This window comes from Monodelphis domestica, chromosome 2 (assembly GCF_027887165.1).
Source record: "Monodelphis domestica isolate mMonDom1 chromosome 2, mMonDom1.pri, whole genome shotgun sequence".
Classification (NCBI taxonomy): domain Eukaryota; kingdom Metazoa; phylum Chordata; class Mammalia; order Didelphimorphia; family Didelphidae; genus Monodelphis; species Monodelphis domestica.
Genome location: NC_077228.1, coordinates 133,196,095 through 133,216,055, shown reverse-complemented (window position 1 = coordinate 133,216,055; position 19,961 = coordinate 133,196,095). Strand labels below are relative to the sequence as shown.

Sequence of the window (19,961 nt, the reverse complement as noted above, 5' to 3'; positions counted from 1 at the left end):
CCTTTATCTTGGATTATATGTTATATCATTTGATCTCTTGGACCAATGTTGATCAATGCCAATAGTCTGAGTTAGGCAGGTTTTAAGGTTGTTTCAATTTGCATAATTATAGCCAATAAACATATTATTCTCCTGGTTTTTCTCACATCATTCTGCTTGGCTTCATATGTCTTTACAGTCTTCCATATACACCTTACATTCATGATTGTGTATGGGATGGTGATGGTCCCCTACATTCATATGCCACAGTATATTCAGCCATTCCTTAGCCAATGGTCAAAATCTCTGTTTCCAATTTTTTGCTGCTATAAATTCATGCCTGAATTGTTCAGTTCTCATAGATTTAAAAAAATGCTGCATGTTATAAGAGCACTTTCAGCATTCTTTCTGGTTTTCCAAAAGCCAATGTCAGCTTTTCTTTTCTTTCTAGAGAAAAAAGAATATGTACTACCTCCTAATGGCACACAAAGGAAATATGGACCATCATCACCATCATGGTTATCCATCTACTCCAGGATCTGAAGTCTGCTTAATACAAGACATATTTGCATTTTGAAACAGAGGAGATCTATTGGCTATCCTGGTGTTAGGACAAGGAGGTAAGTGTTCCAGATTCATGTGATATGTGTACATGTATATATGTATGCATGTTTATGTATGTATATGTACATATATGTAAGATGCATTTGTATCCATTATTGATTACAAATTTTGAGATTGTACTTGAGTTGAATTAAGAGTCCAATGTATAGAGAGCCTGTGTTAGGTGTTAGGATTACAAAGATGTATACAACACCAATTCTTTTGAGGGGTATACACTTTAAAGAGGGAAAGAATTTACACCTACTAATAACCATAGTGTAAGAAAATAGTTAAATGGATTTGATTTTTTTAACTCTTACTTTCCATCTTAGAATCAATTCTGTGTATTGCTTCTAAGGCAGAAGAGCCATAAGGGCTAGGGAATGGGGGTTAAGGGATTTGCCCAGGGTCACACAGCTAGGAAGTATCTGAGGCCAAATTTGAACCTAGGACCTCCAGTCTCTAGGCCTGGCTCTCCATCCCCTGAGCCACCTAGCTTCTCCCCTTAAATGGATTTGTGATCTCATTTATTTGTAAGAGAACTCTAACAATGCTGATCACAACACATCCATGTCTACCCATGTTATGTGGCTTTTATCCATGTGATCCTGTTAATTCATCATAAGAGGGCTAACCAATATGTTGTAGGTCTTTCTCATTTTCCCTTAATTTTATCAGGATACCACTGGAGTGCCCTGTCTGTCCACCTGTCATCCCACACTGTTACCATCTGGCCAGCCCATCTTTTCTTCTCATCTGACATTTCCCTTATAACCTGTTTTGACTTCTGTTCTCTCTGATGTTCCTCACTGGTCATGTTACATCCTACTCACACCCGCTATATTCCTCTCAATATCCTCTGTGTGTTATTCATTTTTTTTAACATTTTGGAATCTATTGCATTTTATGTTTCACTGTCATATGGGAACACCAGTAGAATATTTTTTCCCCTTGAGGAGTTCATAATTTTTTTATTTAATTGATTAATTTAGAGTATTTTTCCAGTATTACAAAAATTATGTCCTTTCCCTCCCTTCCCCCTAACCCCCTCCCATAGCTGACACACAAGCAATAGAATGTTAATATGGAAAAGGTGGGCTGTTGTTTCCTTGGGAAACTTGTAGTCATTAAAGGAAGATGAACTCTGAGAAAAGACCACTGGATCTGGCAATTGGAAAATTATTGGTAAGGACAGAAGAGCCATCATATAGGAACCTTGACATTCTACTGCCCTTATAGGGACAATAGAAATGGCACTAAAGAGAACAAAGATGGTAAAAACAATCAGATTGTACTAAGAGTATAGAGGAGAGATATGTGCCAGAAGTGAGGGTATTGAGAGATCAATACACAAAATATCTAAATGAAGGGAATATATGGAAAGCTTCAGACTTTCTTAATAAAAAATAAAATAAAATAAAACAAAGCAACCAAGAAAACATTAATCACAGACCTATAGACTGACTTTCCCATATACAAAGATCCAAAATCTTTAGGAGAGTCATCTACACAGAAATCAAGAGGAGCTTCATTGAGGGTACTAGCAGAGCACAGAAAGGCTTTCACAAGCATAATTCAAGAGTTCAATACACTTAACATTTTACAGTTGACTGAAAGACAGAATGTAATATATATAATATTTTTTACTTTTGATTATGAAAAGGCATTTGATGCAGAGAAAGGAAGGAAGAGAGGGAGGAAGCATTTCTTAACTGCCTACTATGGAGCAGGAACTGTGCTAAGAGCTTTAAAAATATTATTTCATTTAATCCTCACTACAAAACTAGGAAACAGATGTTATTAATATGCCCAGTTTACAGTCAAGGAAACTGAGGCAGACAGAGGTTAAGTGATTTGCCCAGGGCTACACAGTTAGAGAGTACAGCAAAGTGCTGCCTTAAAGGCTCTTTTCCAACAAAGTTTCTCCTGGCCATATCTCACAGAGTTATATATTTAGAGCTAGAAAAAACCTAAAGGTCACCAAGTCCAAACCCCTCATTTAAGCAATGAGAAAATAAAAGCTCAGAGAGGTTAGGTGACTTGCCAAGGATAAACAGACAAAATCAGGATTCAAACTCAGGTCTCATGACTTCAAATTCAACTCTCCAGCTTCAGTATTCTTTTCACTGAACCACAATGCTTCTCCTCAAAATGATTCAACATGATTTAAAAGATACAAAATCAGAAACAACCCTATATAAAACAATGCTCTGGTCATACATTTCTGGCAAAGCATTAAACATAAAGACCTGTGCTTGCCAAAAAGATTTGCCATTGTGATGGAAGAAACCCATCACAGAATTCATGTTGAAGGATCCTCACTCATGTTAAAATTCTCCCAGTTTTCTTATTTGTGAATGATCTTGGCTAATTGCATCAAAAGTCAGAGCAGTGCAATGCCTTTTAGACAATATCTACCACAACTTCAAAAGAGTCTGATAAAGATCAAGTGGATGGAGAATGTTTATTAAAGGGCAGCTAGGTGGCTCAGTGGACATTTCCTACCTGTGTGACCCTGGGCAAGTCACTTAATCTCCATTGCCTAGTCCTTACTAATCTTCTGCCTTCTACAACTGAAGGTAAGAGTTAAAAAAAAAAGAATGTTTATTGCCCATATATGACATGAATTTGAATAAACAACTTATAGAGATTTTTCTACCAGTATGTATAATTAGGCACTGAGTTGGACACAGAAGGAGGGAAGTGGAAAGGATTACTTTGGGGAAATTGTAAAACTCTTTTAATAGTGTAATAAAGAATGGGATAAATGCAAAAGTAGTATAAGAAATTTGAGAGTTGCTAAAAAATCATGTAGACTTAGATATCTGGTGTTTGGGGTGGGAGGAAATGGCATGGAGAGTTGAGTTAGATATAAATGATACCAAGTAGGTTGAAGATTGATTGTGGTGGGCCTTGACCACACTAAAGAGTTTTAGAAGTATTTTACTTGAAGAGTTTTGTTGTCTTAAACAACCACCCAATAATTTGACCAGGAACCCCCCCCCAAAAAAAGAAGAAACTATCTCACTAACAGATTCAAAAAAATACTGTTTAAATCAGAATAATAGGACCATTAACACCGAGCTTTCTTGTCTCCTGTTCTTCATACCTTAAAATCTCCCTACATCATCACTCACCTTTTTCTCTCTCCCTCCAACCTCAAAATGTGTTGATCCTTCCTCTTCCCAACCTAACTTAACTACAGAGTTTATTGATATAATACAAACAATACTCATTCTTAGAAGAAGAAATATACATCTGTTTTCCTGCCAACCTGGGTCCAGCTTTTATCTGGCTCTGGGAAATGAAGTCACATACCCAGGAAATTGGTTCTATCCATTTAATAGACCTATTCCAGATGGCCTGTAGTTAGGAGCTATGGGGTTTTCTACTAAGGAAATGAGGTAGTTTGCCCAATCTAGGACAAACAAACCCCAGTACCTTTGAATAAACCAATTATGAGCAGGTCAGATAAGGTTCAACACAGGAGGGTTATTAGAATTCCTTTGGTATCAAGAGGCTGCACTCATGGATATTCATCAATCATTATAGCTGTCTTTATTGCCATAGCTCCCTTCCTCTCCTTTGGAGAAAGGGGCCCAGTCTAACCAGCTACATCAATCTCTCTCTACTGGCTCCTTTCCTTCTGTCTATAAAATTCCCAATACTGATCCATCCTAAGGAAAAGCCAAGAAAAGAAGAGGAGGAAAAGAAGGAAGAAGAAAAAAATTTCCCTTGACCATGTCACTCCTTCAAGTTATTGTCCTATATGATTCTTACCGTTTACTAAACTAGAAGATGTAGTCAGTGTGTTGACTATTAACCAAAAGTGCTGGCAATATGCCTTCCATCCCTACCACTCTCCTGAAATTACTCTTTAAGGGCAGCAATGATTTCCTAACTGCCAGATTCAGTAACTTTTTCTTAATCCTCATCTTCCTCAGTCTTTCTGCAGCAAAGTATCATCATCCTTCTGCTGGATGATCTTTCTTCCTTCAACTTTCTGATACTGCTTTCTGTTGATTTTCCTTCCTTGATTAAACACCATTTATCTCCTCTGCTATTCCTCTTCCTCTCCTTAATAACTAAATGAGAGCATGCTTGACTCTTCTCTCTTCCTTTTCTCTCTCTGTCTCTGTGTCTCTGTCTCTGTCTCTCTCTCCCTGTCTTTCTCTTTCCATCTCCCTCTGTCTTCTTCTTCTTCTTCTTCTTCTTCTTCTTCTTCTTCTTCTTCTTCTTCTTCTTCTTCTTCTTCTTCTTCTTCTTCTTCTTCTTCTTCTTCTTCTTCTTCTTCTTCTTCTTCTTCTTCTTCTTCTTCTTCTTCTTCTTCTTCTTCTTCTTCTTCTTCTTCTTCTTCTTCTTCTTCTTCTTCCATCTAGCTCTGTCTCTCTCCTTTTCTCTCCTATCTTTGTCTCTTTCTCTCTGTCTCTCTCCTATCTGCCTGTCTCTCCTTTCTCTCTGTTTCTCTCTCACACCATTGACTCCTTCAATTAATGCATTAATTCTTATGACTTCAATAATCCTATCTCTCAAATCATAACTCAAATCTAGATACTAAACACAAGTTTTTCTCCAGAGCTCTAGTCAGACATTTCTGAATATGCTTGATTATTTTCACCTGGATGTCCCTCTAGAAGCTAAAATTTGACATGCTTAGAGTAGTGAACAGGGTGTTGGACTTGCATTTAGGAAGGCCTGAGTTCAAATGAAACCTTAGACACTTGCCAGCTATATGAACTTGGAGTCAGTCATTTAACCTCTATTTGTCTCAGTTTCCTCACCTGTAAAATGGGAATAATAATAGTTCCTACCTTCAAGAATTGTTTCAAGATCCAAATGGGATAATACTTGTAAAGCACTTAGCATAATCCCTAGCAAAAAAAATCTGTTCCTTCTAAACTCCTTGCCTTTAGAATAATTCCCAGTCATTCAGGCTAAAGACTTTGGGATTATCATTGACTCTATGTTCTCCTAAACCCCTAACTATCTCCTGATCTCACTGGTTTCCATTTCCTCCAGGCTATTTCTTCTTCCTCTGCCCTCTTCTCTGTGATTCAATGTTTGCCTATTGCTTCTAAGCTCAAACATAAACTCCTCTGCTTGCCATTTCAGATGCTGTACAACCTGGCTTAAAGCTACCTTTCCAGACTCATTATATATCACTCCATATGTATTTTACATGTCTAGTGACAAACAAGACTTGGAACTCTTCACAATGCCAGAAATTCCATCTCCTGTCTCAGTACTTTTGAATGAACTGAACCCTGTGTCTAGTATTCACTCCCTCTTTACCTCCACCTCCTAGAATTCCTAGAATACTTCAAATCTTCTTTCCATGCACCTGCTGCTGAAATGTTGAACCCACTGGACCTCCAGAAACAATGCTCTGGGGGCCTAACCCATTCAACTTTGGGATTATTACCCTGGGGCCCACTCTATCCAGATGGGTGACCGTAGGTGAGAGCAAATTCACATGGCCCACTAGATCCAGCTGATCCTAGCCATACTTCCAATTCCATGCCTGCCATCTTTTAATTTTGCCTTTGGTGCCATGTATCTCCTTCCCCTTCCCACCTCTTTCTCTGAAAACTACAATCAGATCCAAAGAGCCATTGCTACTAGAAATGACTCATCCATCAATCCTTTATATCTCTGTGCATGTAACTCCCCATACCAAAATATTTCTTCCTGGCCAATATTCCCCTATATGTCATGGCTCTCCCTCATAGAATATAAGCTTGAGGGCAGGCCTATCTTGCTTTTGTATTAGAGTCCTCTGTATTTAGTACAATGTTGGGCACTGTAAATGTGAAATCCCATCTCCTTTATAATTCTGTAATAATTCTATCATTTACATTGGGCCAAGTTACATATATAGAATTCAGCAAATGCTTTTTTAAAAATTCATTTATGCAAAATTTAGCTCAAGCCCTATCTTACTTTTTTTTTTTTAAATCCTCACCTCCTATCTTAGCATCATTTTTAAGGTAGAAGAGCAGCAAGGGCCAGGCAGTCAGGGTTAAGTGACTTATCTAGGGACATAAGGCTAGGAGCTGTCTGAGGTACAATTTGAACCCAGGTACTCTTAACTCCAGGCTTAAGATTCTATCTACTCTGCTACCTAACTGGTTCTCTACCTTCTATATAAGGACTTCCCTGAGCCCCCTAAATGAGATAAAAATATTTCACATTTATTTTTTATCTACTTATATTTGTAGAAGTTGTTGCCCCTCCATAGAATGTAAGCAGCTAGATGGCAAAGACTATTTCGATTTTTTGTCTCTGTTTTCTCAGTGCCTGGAGCCCAGTAAGTATTTAATCTATGTTTGTCTATTTTCTTATATCTTCTACTATTATATGAGATTAGAAAATGCCCATTGAATTAAATTGAATATACCAATGGATCCTAATGAGAACATCAGCCAGCAGGAAACAAAATGAACTATTGATTTAGGAAGTGACAGTTCAATAAGAGAAGGGAAAACACACTGATCTTTCTGGGCTTCCTGGAACATTAGCCAATTATTTATATGCAGAGATATTGCTAATGACTAGTGTGTCACTGAAAAGGCTAGAGAGGTGTTATGTATATTTTTTTCTTTCGCATACATGAAAAACATACCCTTTGGTCTGTGGTTGGGGCTGTTATTAGTGCTGTCACAGGCTTTTCACTCATTTGCACAAAGTGAGCTCCCCCCCCTCACTCCCCTCACCCCCAGCTTTGAACCCTGTCCGATAAAGCTCCTCTCTCTGCTCTCACTACCTGCTGCTTCCCAGCATTCTCTGGCTATGCTCTATTTCTTGCTTGAGCATAAGAGAATAAGTGGGGTCACCGCAGCATGCCATTTACCCCCTGTTGTCCACCCTCCATGCATGCCTTGCCCAGCAAAAAGGGTATTCAGCTTTATTTAGTGTTTCAAAATTGACTAGCCAGTTTTTGAATGTTAGGGACTCACAGATCACAAATGCCAAGTTGTCATGGCACCTAGATATACCATCATAGCCCCTGGCATTTGTGACCAAGTTCTTGGTAGGCAAGTGTGGATATTACTGGAACCAAGGCTAGATCTCCTTGGCTGCTGGGTAATGGGAGTGCCATAACCAAGCCCAGGCTCTTCCTTATTTTTTTTTTTTAAGAAATCAATCTCAGGCTCCTGGGCAAGGAGAAGAAGAGATTAAAAACAGAGGGACTTGGATTCTTTCTCTATTTTTAAAAAAAATACTTTCGGTCTTAGAATTGACACCAAATATAAATCCCAAGGCAGAAGATCAGTAAGGGCTAGGCAATTGGAGTTAAATGACTTGCCCAGGGTTACAATTAGGACATTTCAAAAGTCAAATTTGAACCCAGATCCTTGAAATTCCCAATGCAGGCCTGGCTCTCCATCCACTAAGCTATCTAGTTGCCCCTTCAGCTTCTTTCTACATAAAAATCTGGTACAGATGTTACCCTTGTGGACTAGTCCTGCTCCAACTTCTGTCTCCACCCTCCCAGTCTCCCCTCTCTTCCTGAAAATTCTTTGGCAGCAACAGCCATCTCTCTCTCTCTCTCTCTCTCTCTCTCTCTCTCTCTCTCTCTCTCTCTCTCTCTCTCTCTCTCTCTCTCTCTTTCTCTCTCTCTCTCTCTTTCTGTCCCTCTCTCTGTTTCTCTGTCTATCTCTCTATCTATCTGTCTCTTGTCTGTCTCTGCCTCATATCTCTGTCTGCCTCTATCTCTCCATCTCCTTCTTTCTCTCTCTTCTCTCTCCATCTTTCTCTCTGACTCTCTCTTTCTGTCCCTCTGTCTGTCTGTCTCTGCCTCATCTCTCTGTCTGCTTGTATCTCTCTGTCTCTCTCTTTCTCTCTCTCTCTTTCTCTCTTTCTGTTTCTCTCTTTCTGTCTGTCTCTCTCTCTTCTCTCCTCTTTCTCTCTGACTCTGTCTCTCTGACTGTCTCTTTCTGTCCCTCTCTCTGTCTCTGTCTGTCTCTCTCTCTGCCTCATCTCTCTGTCTGCCTGTATCTCTCCATCTCTTTCTCTCCCTGACTCTCTCTGTTTCCCTGTCTCTCTCTCCATATCTCTGTCTGTCTGTCTCTCTATCTCACTGTCTATATGTCTCTCTCTCCTCTCCCTCCATCTTTGTCTGTCTGTCTGTCACTCTCTCTCTCAAGGGCCAGTGACTCACCCAGGGTTACCCATTAAGGAAATGTCTGAAGTTAGATCTGAACCCAGGACTTCCCATCTCTAAGCCTAGTGCTCTATCCATTAAACCACCCAGCTACCCCCATATCTCTTCAGATACCCCAATTCCCATATTCTAGTCTCCCCCATTTATCCTGACCTCTCAGTATCAAAGTCTTCCTCCTCAAATCCCTGCTCACAAAATAATAGTAATTAACAATTATATAGCATTTACTATGTGCCAAGTAATGTACTTAACACCTTATAGATATTTTCTTATTTGATCCTCACAATCATCCTGGTAGGTAGGTAGGTGATATTATTATATCAATTTTATAGATGAGGAAACTGAGGCAGGCAGAGGTTAAGGGCTTATCCAGGGTCACTGAACTAGTAAGTGTCTATAGTCACATTTGAAATCAGGTCTTACTGACTACAGGCTCCATTGAGCCACCTAGCAGTCAAAAAATAAGGTAACTAGATCCAATCCTTTCTCTGGAACCTTCTTTAATACAAGTCTCCAAAGAAAGTGGATCTTGCCCATTTTTTTTGTGGGTGACAAGAAGGGGAGGAATCCTGATGCAGGGAACAGAGCAATGGCTCTGAAGTCCAAAAACTTTGTCCTAGAACAAGATTCTTGACCTACTTTGTATCATAGGGTCCTTTGGCAGTCTAGGGAAATATAGAGATGCCTTCTCAGAATAATGTTTGTTACAATACTGTTACATAAGACTTGTAAGATAACAAAGAAAGCCAAAGGCTATTGAAAATAAACATATAATAGGTTTCACATCCAGGTTCATGGCTCTCCTGATATCTCTAAATAGTCTGAGAACATGGGGTGAAGTATCTTGGTCCTGTTTCTTCATCTGTAAAATGAAAAGAGGAGGTGCCTCTTTGAGATCCCTTCTAGCACCCGATCTCTGATCCTCCATTCCTATGATCCAGTAAGTGTTCCTGGCTTTTTTGTTGTCTGACTCAGTAGTAACCTCCTAACTCATCCCACCTACTTGACATTACTCAAGAAAAAGAAAATAGATCATAATTTTCTTTTACCTGAGCCATGACTAATAGGTGTAGGAATTCTTTGAGGAGGAAACTACCAATGCAGATTGGCAACTGCTCAGCAATTTGTTCAAAGCAAGGGTTCTTAATCTTTTTTGGCAGTCTTGGGAACCCCTTATCAGAATGATGGTTTTAGTTGCATAAATACACAGGATTAGAAAGAAAACAAATTATACTGAAACAGTTTTTAATTAAGAAAAAAGTTCTTAGATCCCATATTAAGAATCTCCCCAGATTTAGAAAGTTGCTTAGAGGCACTAACAGGTTAAGTAACTTGTCTAGCGTCATGCAGTCAATATTTATGGATCTGTACATTTTAAAGTGGCCAACCTAACAAAATCTGACTCCTAGATGTGGAGTCTGTCTCCTAGTCACATTTACTGTCCTGTTTGGGGGCATTTTTTTTTTTGGACTTCTTGCTAATGCATGCTGGGCGAGCATAGGTCAATAGAGGGCAGCAACACATAAGTCACTCCAGGTTCCAAAGTCACCTCTTGCCTGGGAGCACTTTGAGAGATTAGCTTATACATGGTGTGAATAAATGAAACTAGCTTCTTCTTTCACTGAAATTTACTAGATTTAGTAAAAAATGACAATAACCGACATTTGGCCTCGCTTAGACAACCTTCCTAAAATTCCAAATCCCACAGAATAGACTCCTTCGCCTCGCTTCCCAAGCTCTTCTATCTAATCTAATATTATTTTCTAATCCTTTACCTCCCACTATGTTCTGACACAAAGTAGTGTTTTGTTTGAGGTGAGCTAATTTAACCCGTATAAAGTTCCTTTTTGAGCTTTCCCTTTTTCTCAACTCTGTTTACCTGCAATGTTCTGTACCCTCTTCTGCCAATTTTTCACTGATCAGCTAAAATTCTACTTTGTCTAGGAAGTTTTCCATGACCATCTCAGATGCAATTGATGTCTCCCTATTCTGAAGGCCAAAGTGATTATTATCTGTACCGTTTTGTACAGGACTTTGGATTTACTTCAGTTCAACAAGTATTTAGTAAGGGTCTCCCAAGTGCTGAGAGACAGGCAGACAGAGACAGAGATAGAGAAGGAAAGAGAAAGAGAAAGATGGGGAGGGAGGGAGAGAGACAGAGATGGAAAGAGAACGATGGGGAAGAGAGAGAGAGAAGGACAGAAACAGAGAGACAGAGAGAGAGACAGAGAGAGAGAGACAGACAGACAGACAGACAGACAGACAGAGAGACAGAGAGACAGAGAGACAGAGAGAGAGACAGAGAGAGAAAGAGAGAGAGAGAGTGGAGAGAGAGAGAGAGAGAGAGAGAGAGAGAGAGAGAGAGAGAGAGACAGAGAGACAGAGAGACAGAGAGACAGAGAGAGAGAAATAGCCCCTGCCTTCATGGAGTTTACATTTTTAGATTTTCTGCTATTTTTCTGGGCATAGAGTCACTTAACCCCTCTCTCAGTCTCTTATTAGTAGAACCTTAATCAAATCCATGCCGTCAATCCTATGAACCCTGTGGCTCTCTTGACCCTAAAAGACCAAAACTCCTCTCTCTGACCTCCATTCCTTTATAGTTGTTGTCTTTCCCTATTAGAATGTAAGGTCCTTGAGGGTGGAGATTATTTTCCTTTTTTTTTTGTATTTATATCACTAGCAATTAGCACAATGATGAGCCCATAGTAACCACTTAAATGCATTTTCATTTATTTATTATTGTTTACATCACATATCCTGGTTCTATCATGAGCACTTTCTGTGGTTGTGTTTGTGTCTCATCTCTCAAATCACTGTAAGTTTCTGGAGGTCTGGGACCATTTAAAATACTTCTTTGTGTTCTTCTCTGTGCAGAACTCATGGCATGTGATATGTATTTAATTGGAGGTCTGCACCAAGTGTTCAGGAAATAATAATACCTCTCACCTGAGAGCTTGCAGAGCCCTTTTCAGGACTGCTTTCCTTCTTTGGTGTCCACCTGCCACCCAGTTCTCATCTGTGACTCCAAGAAGCTGTAGCATTTGCAGGAGCCACACTGAGGTAAAACTGTCCCCAAAGATGAGATAGACTAGGTTGAAGGTAACCAACAATCCTCAAAAAACAATGAGTTTGGGAGGGTGGGTGGCTGGTTGTCTACCCTAGGCATGTAAAGCCTTCCCCTAGGCAGAAAGGATGAATAAGAATAGTTTGTTCTAAGGACCACGAAGGTGGCAAAAATGAACCTACAGAGCTCTTAAAGCCTGGTTAGACATTGAAGAAGCCAAGGTCATCCACTGCATCCTGGACTGTCTAGTCATCTTGACTTTTTTGTCTTGTCATTGGATTCTGATGACTGGACCAGAGAATAAGGATGTGTGACTTGTGTGACTCTGCCTCACTTAAATCCAAGTTATGCATGAGTCAACAGACAGCACTAGGGATGTCATTTTGGTCCTCTTGACTAGGAAGGACAACAACCAACTAACTTGAATGGAGGGCTGACTGACTGAGAAATCTCCCTGTGGCTATCCTTATTTCTAACAATGGAGAACAGCCTTCTGACTGCCCTCCTTAGTATTTTTTTTTCCTGGTCTACCACTTTGCCTCTCCCTGTAATGAATACTATTCATCTTATTTCACATGTTTGAAATAGTTTTTAAGAAGGAGGCAGAGAGACACATTTTTAAAATGCAGATAATATGGAGCTAGAGAGATGAATGAATGCCCAGTTCTTGAGGAAAAACTATTAGATCTTTTAAGACTCTTTAGACAAGTAAGTTTTATTTTAGATAACTACTAAGTAATACGTTGAGGGAAATGTATTTTAAAATATACTAATATATTCCTCTCTGGGCTGTAGCCCCAACTCACAAGTTACAGGTCGCACACCCAGGGGCTAGCAACTACCATAAGTTTAGGTTACCTAATGGATCTATACTATGAAAACTTTAGATCATGAGCTTCCAGATCATGTGCTTAATTTTAAGAGTCAACCAAGAGAGGATTCAAAGCAAAAGCATTTACTAAGATGGCATTGAAAGAGTCAATTCTGGGAGCAGGAAGAGGGACAATATAGATCATATGATTTTGGAAAACATGTGGAAATTTGTTATTAAAATAAAAGTTTATTTTAAAAGATTACATTCTAAGAGCAGTAGCTACAGAATATTTACCCAATAAACCCAAGGCACACATTGCCCCGAGTACATGCAACAATAGTAGGAAGAGTAGATACCTAGATAGACAACTTTAGTAGTGAGATATACACATTAGGATGTGTAAATTAAATATAAAATGTGTTGTGTCAGCTCTTTTGTATAATAGGCATATATCCTTTGTATTTTTATTTTTTAGTTATCACTTATACATAAACATAACATGTAAAATAATAATGTAATTTATAAAATTTATTATAAATATGTAATAAATTATAATAAATATACTTTTCCAAGGGAAAAGTAAATAAATATAAAATGTGTCCCCTATATATTTAGAAAATCTTGAACCGCTAAAACTACATTACCCAGAATGCTTTTTTCTTTGTGCACATTTGCATATTCACAGAATTGTTTATAAATTCTGAAGCTCCTCTGTATCTCTCTCTTCTCTTGTGACCATGGTCCAATTAGGCAGGTTTTACTCTAGCTTTTTATTTCAAGTTGTTTATTAATAAAACTTTATAAAACATAACAGTTATTGTATATTAATATTAATCTTTATGCCCCTTACTCCATTTGAAACATCCCTTACCCATGCATGCTGATTAAGTTAAGACACCAGTGAGTCATGTGTCTAAAGTGCTGGTGGTAAGGGGAGTCCCGACTTTGGGGACATGGCCTGAAGTTAAGCCTGGCCAATCAGAGCAGGAGGAGTGACATCATTGGCCTCATAGGAAAGGGGATGAGCAGTAGGTTGGGTCTTTTTGTTTGGGCTTCTCCCTCTGGCTGGACCCTTCTCTGGAGTGCTTAAAGTTCCACTTGAGCCCCAAATGGGTGCTGGAGCGGAGGAAGCATGGTGCTTCTTGGAGGTTTTGTTAGGGCAGCCTGGTGCTCTTTCTCTCTCTCTCTAACTTTTACTAGTAAATAATTTTAAATTAATACACTGTCTCCACGGATTTTTAATCACAACGGAATACTTATGGCCAGGGCAAGTTCTACCATTAGCCCTATGTGCTTTCTCTCCTCGGAAAGACTTCATACTGTTCTGCCCCCTCCACCACCCCACTCCCCCCACCCCCGCCAGCTGCCCCCTTCCCTTCACTCAGGGTCACTCAGGTGGGTGTCCCAAGAATGCGGTTTTCTTCAGCCTGACTTCTGACTGTCTAGACTAATTCTCTCTTGAGTCTTTTGATTTCTTTTGTGGTATAAGTTTCATTTTCTTTGGAGTAGATTCCTCCGACTGTCTCTAGGAAATGTCTTGTTTTGTTTTGTTCTTTAAAAGGCCACGGGTGGGGGGGGGGAGGGGTCCTCCCCTTGACAGTCTAGTAGTTAGCAACTCTTGATTAATTTTTTGACACCCTATAAAGAAATAACAAAGTGGGGGAGACTTTTTTTTTTCATTTGGTTTAAAATATTAACACCTTGTTATTTCTGTTACCTGCCTCTTCTCTGATTTCATCAGCTGAAAGATGGGAAGAATGAAAGGAATCAATCAGAGGTGGACTGACTAATTCCTCAGGTCCCCCATCTCTACCCATCGGTACCCACACCCACGCAAGACTTACATGATGGGTTCTGAGCTTTATGCAGTGTCCCAGAAAGGGAAATTGAGACTCATAGAAATCAGGGTTTTGAGTTGGAAAGTGTTTCACTAATCATCCTATCTAAATTGCTCATTTTATTTTTTTTACAATTTATTTTTTTGTTTTAGATCAATATTATTTATTATTTTAATGAAAGGTCAATTTATTCCTATGCTTTGTAATTTTTTATTTAGAATATTTTTCCATGGCTACATGATTCATGATTTTTTTCATCCCTCTTCCCTCCTACTGGAGTTGATGAGCAGTTCCACTGGGTTATACATGTATCATTGTTCAAAACTTATTTCCATGTTATTCATATTTGCAGTAGAGTGTTCCTTTAACAAACATCAAAACCCCAATCATACCTCCATCAAACCATGTGATCAATATGTTTTTCTTCAGTGTTTCTACTCCCACAGTTCTTTCTCTGGATGTGGATAGTGTTCTTTCTCATAAGTCCCTCAGAATTGTCCTGGGTTATTGCATTGCTGCCAGTGGAGAAGTCCATTACATTCAATTGTGCCACAGTGTATCAGTCTCTGTGTGTAAGGTTCTCCTGGTTCTGCCCCTTTCACTCTGCATCAATTCCTGGAGGTTGTTCCAGTTCACATGGAATTCCTCCACTTTATTATTCCTTTCAGTACATTTATATTCCATCAATCACCATCAGATACCACAATTTGTTCAGCCATTCCCCAATCGAGGGACACTCACCTATTTTCTAATTATTTTTACCACCACAAAGAGCGCAGCTATGACTATTTTTGTATAAGTTTTTTTCCTTATTATCTCTTTGGGGTACAAACCCAGCAGTGCTATGGCTGGATAAAAGGGCAGACAGTCTTTTAGCACCCTTTGGGCATAGCTCCAAATTATCCTCTAGAATGGTTGGAACAGTTCACAACTCCATCAACAATGCATCAAGTGTCCCAATTTTGCCACATCCCCTCCAACATTTATCACTTTCTCTTGCTGCAATCTTGGCCAATCTGCTAGGTATAAGGTAGTACCTCAGAGTTGTTTTGATTTGCATTTTTTACAATTTATTCTTAACTTAGTATCCATCAACAAAAATGATATTTAGGTACATAAAAATGAATGCTGAGGCATACAATCATCAATTTTGTTATTTACAGGTTGTTGTTATCTTTAAACAGCTTATATTAACTTGGACAAGATAATAACAGTCATGACATTTTTGGTCCTGGTCACCTTCCTTCCAAGCATTTTCTGAAGATTTTTATGGAGTTTGTTGCTTTTTGTTTGTTTGACTCAGATGTAATCAATGCAAATCTCATTTTGATTCTACTTTTTTTTTGTATAACTTCAAATATCCTTCCTATATTACTTTATATCCCTCATATTTGTTACTTCTAAAGCATAACAATATTGGATTAAATTCATTTCTTATAATTTGATTTTGTGCTGTTCAGTTTCTTCAGTTGTTTCTGTCTCTTTGTGATTCAATTTAGAATTTTCTTGGTAAAGAAATTGAAGTGGTTTGCCATTTCCTTCTTCAGCTCATTTTATAGATGAGGAAACTGAGGCAAATTGGGTTAAGTGACTTGCCCAGGGTCACACAGCTAATAAATGTCTAAGGTCAAATTTGAACTCAGATCTTCCTGACTCCAGGCCCAAAACTTTATCCAATGTGCCACCTGGCTGTTCTCATAATTTGTTTAACCACTTCCAAATAGTTAGACACATGGGTGATTTTCTGGTTTGTGTGTGTGTGATGAAGAATGCCAATATGTATGCTTTTATGCAGATATCTTTTCCCTCTGTTTATGCTATCCTTGGGATATGTCATCTTTATGGCCTCACTGGTTCAAAAGATAGGAACAACTTTATAGTTCTGATAGAATAATGCCATAGTGCTTTTAAAAAGATCGGACCAATTCCCGAGTCCAGTAACAGTAAAATTGTGTCCCTAATTCTCCACAGCCCCACTGACATTGAATTTTTTGTCTAACTTATTTTTTGCAAATGTAATGTAACTCTCCTTCCCCCCTTCATCAGAGAGGTTAGGTACCGTGTGTAACGTTTCTTATATTATGAACATTGATTGATGGTTTGGTTGGTTTTGCCAATTTTTTTCTCTTTAATTCTTCATTCCAAAAGGAGTGGAGAGATGACAAAAGAGAGGGCAGATTAAGGAGGACAGTGGTCAGAAGCAAGACAGTCTTTTGAGGAGGGGCAGGATAAAAAGAGAGAGCACATAAACAAAAGAAAATCAAATGTAGGGAAATATACCATGAATAATCATAGCTGTGAATGTGAATGAGATGAGCTTAGCCATAAAACAAAGCAGATAGCAGAATGTATTAGAAACCAGAAGCTAACATTATGATGCTCACAAGAGATACACTTGAAACAGAAAGACATACACGCAGAGTTAAATAAAGAGATAGAGCAGAAGCAATTATGCTTCAGCTGGAGTAAAAAAGGCAGTCACAATCATGATCTCAGACAAAGCAAAAGAAAAAATAAACCTAATTAAAAGAGATAACCAGAGAACCTATATTTTGATGAAAAAACAATATAGACAATAAAGTAAAAACAAAAAAATTTATGGCAGGTTTCTCTGATAAAGGCTTCTTTTCTCAAATATGTAGAGAACAAAGTCAAATTTATAAAAATAAGAGCTATTCTCCAATCGATATATCATTAAGGGATATGAACAGGCAATTTTCAGAAGAAGAAATCAAAATGATCTGGTCATGAAAAAAATGCTCTAAATCACTATTTTTTTTCTAAATTTACTATTAATTATACAAATGCAAATTAAAACAGTTCTGAGATACCACCTCACATCCAGAAATTACAAAATCCTAGAAAAGGTGAGGGAAAAGAGGTATACTATAGAACTACTGGTAGAGTTGCAAACTAGACCAACCATTCTAGAGAACAATTTGGAGCTATGTCCAAAGGGCTATAAAAATGTGCATGTTTTTGACTCAGCAATATCTAAAGAGATCAAAGGAAAAGGAAAAAAACCTTTATATACAAAAATATTTCTAGTAGCTCTTTTTTTTGTAGTGACAAAGAATTGGAAATTGTGGGAATGCCCATCAAGTTATGTATATATATATATATACATATATATATATATGAATGATTGTATGGAATTTGGAATTCTATTAAGCAATGAGGAAGATGCTTTCAAAAAAATCTGAGACCTATATGATGCAAAGTGTAGTGAACAGATATAGAACAGTAATAAAAATATTGTAATGATTATCAATTATATACTTTATCTACTCTGATCAAAACAATGATCCAAGGTAATTATAAAGGACTTAAGACAAAAATGCTGTCCACGTCTAGAGAAAGAACTGATGGAACCCTTGAATGCAAATAAAACATACTTTTCTCACTTCATTTTTCTTGGGGTTTTTGTGTGTGTGATATAGCTAAATTAGAAATGTTTTTGCATAATTTCACATGTATAATTGATATCATAATGCTTGCCTTCTCAGTGGGTGGAGGAGAGGCTGGAGGGAGGGAGAGATTTTAGAACTCAGATTTTTATTTTTATTTGTTTGAAATAAAAAAAATGTTTAATGTTAACAAGTAAATAATGAATACATTTAAAAACAATTCTTTATTCCAAGAATTGGCTCTCTGGCTATGGAAAGAGAGGAAAGATATATCTGGAAATAAAAGTGATATAAAAGCAGAAAAAGAATTGACAAATAGAAATATTGCACAATTTCTAACCACAGGAACACAAATAAGAGAAACTAAGTCTCCAAGCCAAAAAGAAATAGGCTTATTGGTAGAGGGCCAGTCTCACAATAAAGCTGAACTTCTGGTCAAGATCAAAAGACCCAGAACCTTGTGAGAGGACTTCTTTTATACCCTAAAGAATAAGATAACTTTTATACCAGTTTAAAAATAATTCGAGACAGTGATAAAAATAGAGGGATGTGGATTGGTTGAAGTATTCAGGAAATATCATTGGTAGAAGTCACTCAATGATGACTTGAAAGTCACTTGATAAGCAACAGGGGAGTTGGGGAGCCTGAACTGATGATGTAAATGATGAGTAGGTGGTGCTGGGTGGTATCAGACATTGAACCCAGGGTTGGGCCAAGTAATAAATACTGGATCACAAGTTCAAGACCAAAATTATTGCTGAGGGTGCATGATATAGCAAATTAAAGCTAAGGCCTGAAATTGAGACCCATGCTCTGCTAACACTAAAATCTAATCCTCATATAAGGGGTTAGAGGATTTTTCACTCATAGAAACGAGCAAGTCATAGTTTTATATATTCTTCTTCTTTTTTTTTTTGGTCAAATGATGCCTTCTCTTGTGTGAGGAGAGGAGAGAAAAGGAGAGATCCCTTTGGGGAAAAGAGGGGAAAAAAGGAAAGAAAGAAAGACAGAAAGAAAGAAAGAGGGGAAAAAAGGAAAGACAGAAAAAGGAAAGAAAGAAAGAAAGAAAGAAAGAAAGAAAGAAAGAAAGAAAGAAAGAAAGAAAGAAAGAAAGAAAGAAAGAAAGAAAGAAAGAAAGAAAGAAAGAAAGAAAGAAAGAAAGAAAGAAAGAAAGAAAGAAAGAAAGAAAGAAAGAAAGAAAGAAAGAAAGAAAGAAAGAAAGAAAGAAAGAAAGAAAAAAAAGAAAGAAAGAAAGAAAAAAAAAGAGAGAGAAAGAGGGAGGGAGGGAGGGAGGAAGGAAGGGAGGAAGGAAGGAAGGAAGGAAGGAAGGAAGGAAGGAAGGAAGGAAGGAAGGAAGGAAGGAAGGAAGGAAGGAAGGAAGGAAGGAAGGAAGGAAGGAAGGAAGGAAGGAAGGAAGGAAGGAAGGAAAAGAAAAAAAGAAGGAAAAAGAAAGGAGAAAGGAAATTTTAAAAGAAACTAAAAAATGAAAACAAAAGATATTAACAAAAATGTAGTGCAACCCCCACCCAATTTAGTGGGTGAAACTGAAAATGGGAAAGGCAAAATACATATCTAGTGCCCTTTCTACTATACTTTGCTATATTCCTTCCATATAGCTGTCAGACATGCTTTTGTGAATAAAAACACCAAAAAATACAGGAAGGTGAATAGAAGCTTATTTTGCTTCTCATTATACTACTCTTGTACAAACCTATAAAGAGGATGTATCTAGAAGATTAAATTTTGTTTTGGAAATTGAAACTCAGTAAGGACATAATGGAATAGTAATAACGTATGATTATGTTGCTCTTTGCTTAGCTTCCCATTTTTCAGATAAAGAAATCAAGTCGCAAAAAAAATGAAGTGACTCACATTCACACAGGTAGTAAATTTCATAGCAGAGAACCAAACCCAGGTCTCCTGATTCTAAATCCAGAGTCTTTTCTCCTGTGACATGATGCTTCATTATTTAAGAATTGATGATAGAGAACAATAGGAAGGCAGCTAAAATGATATTCTAACTCCAGTTACTATACCTTTTGATATTCTAACTCTAGTTACTATTCATTAAGAGCCAGGCAAGGCCTAA

The 19,961-nt window shown here is 37.9% G+C and overlaps 1 non-coding gene across 1 annotated transcript in view; it reads left to right on the top strand.

Moving 5' to 3' along the window:
- Positions 1-19,961, top strand: part of LOC100025157 (uncharacterized) — a 57,234-nt gene that overhangs the window by 15,111 nt on the left and 22,162 nt on the right. The window contains exon 2 of the transcript XR_008916225.1: positions 431-599. This is a non-coding gene — a transcript (uncharacterized LOC100025157). The remainder of the gene's footprint in view (positions 1-430; positions 600-19,961) is intronic.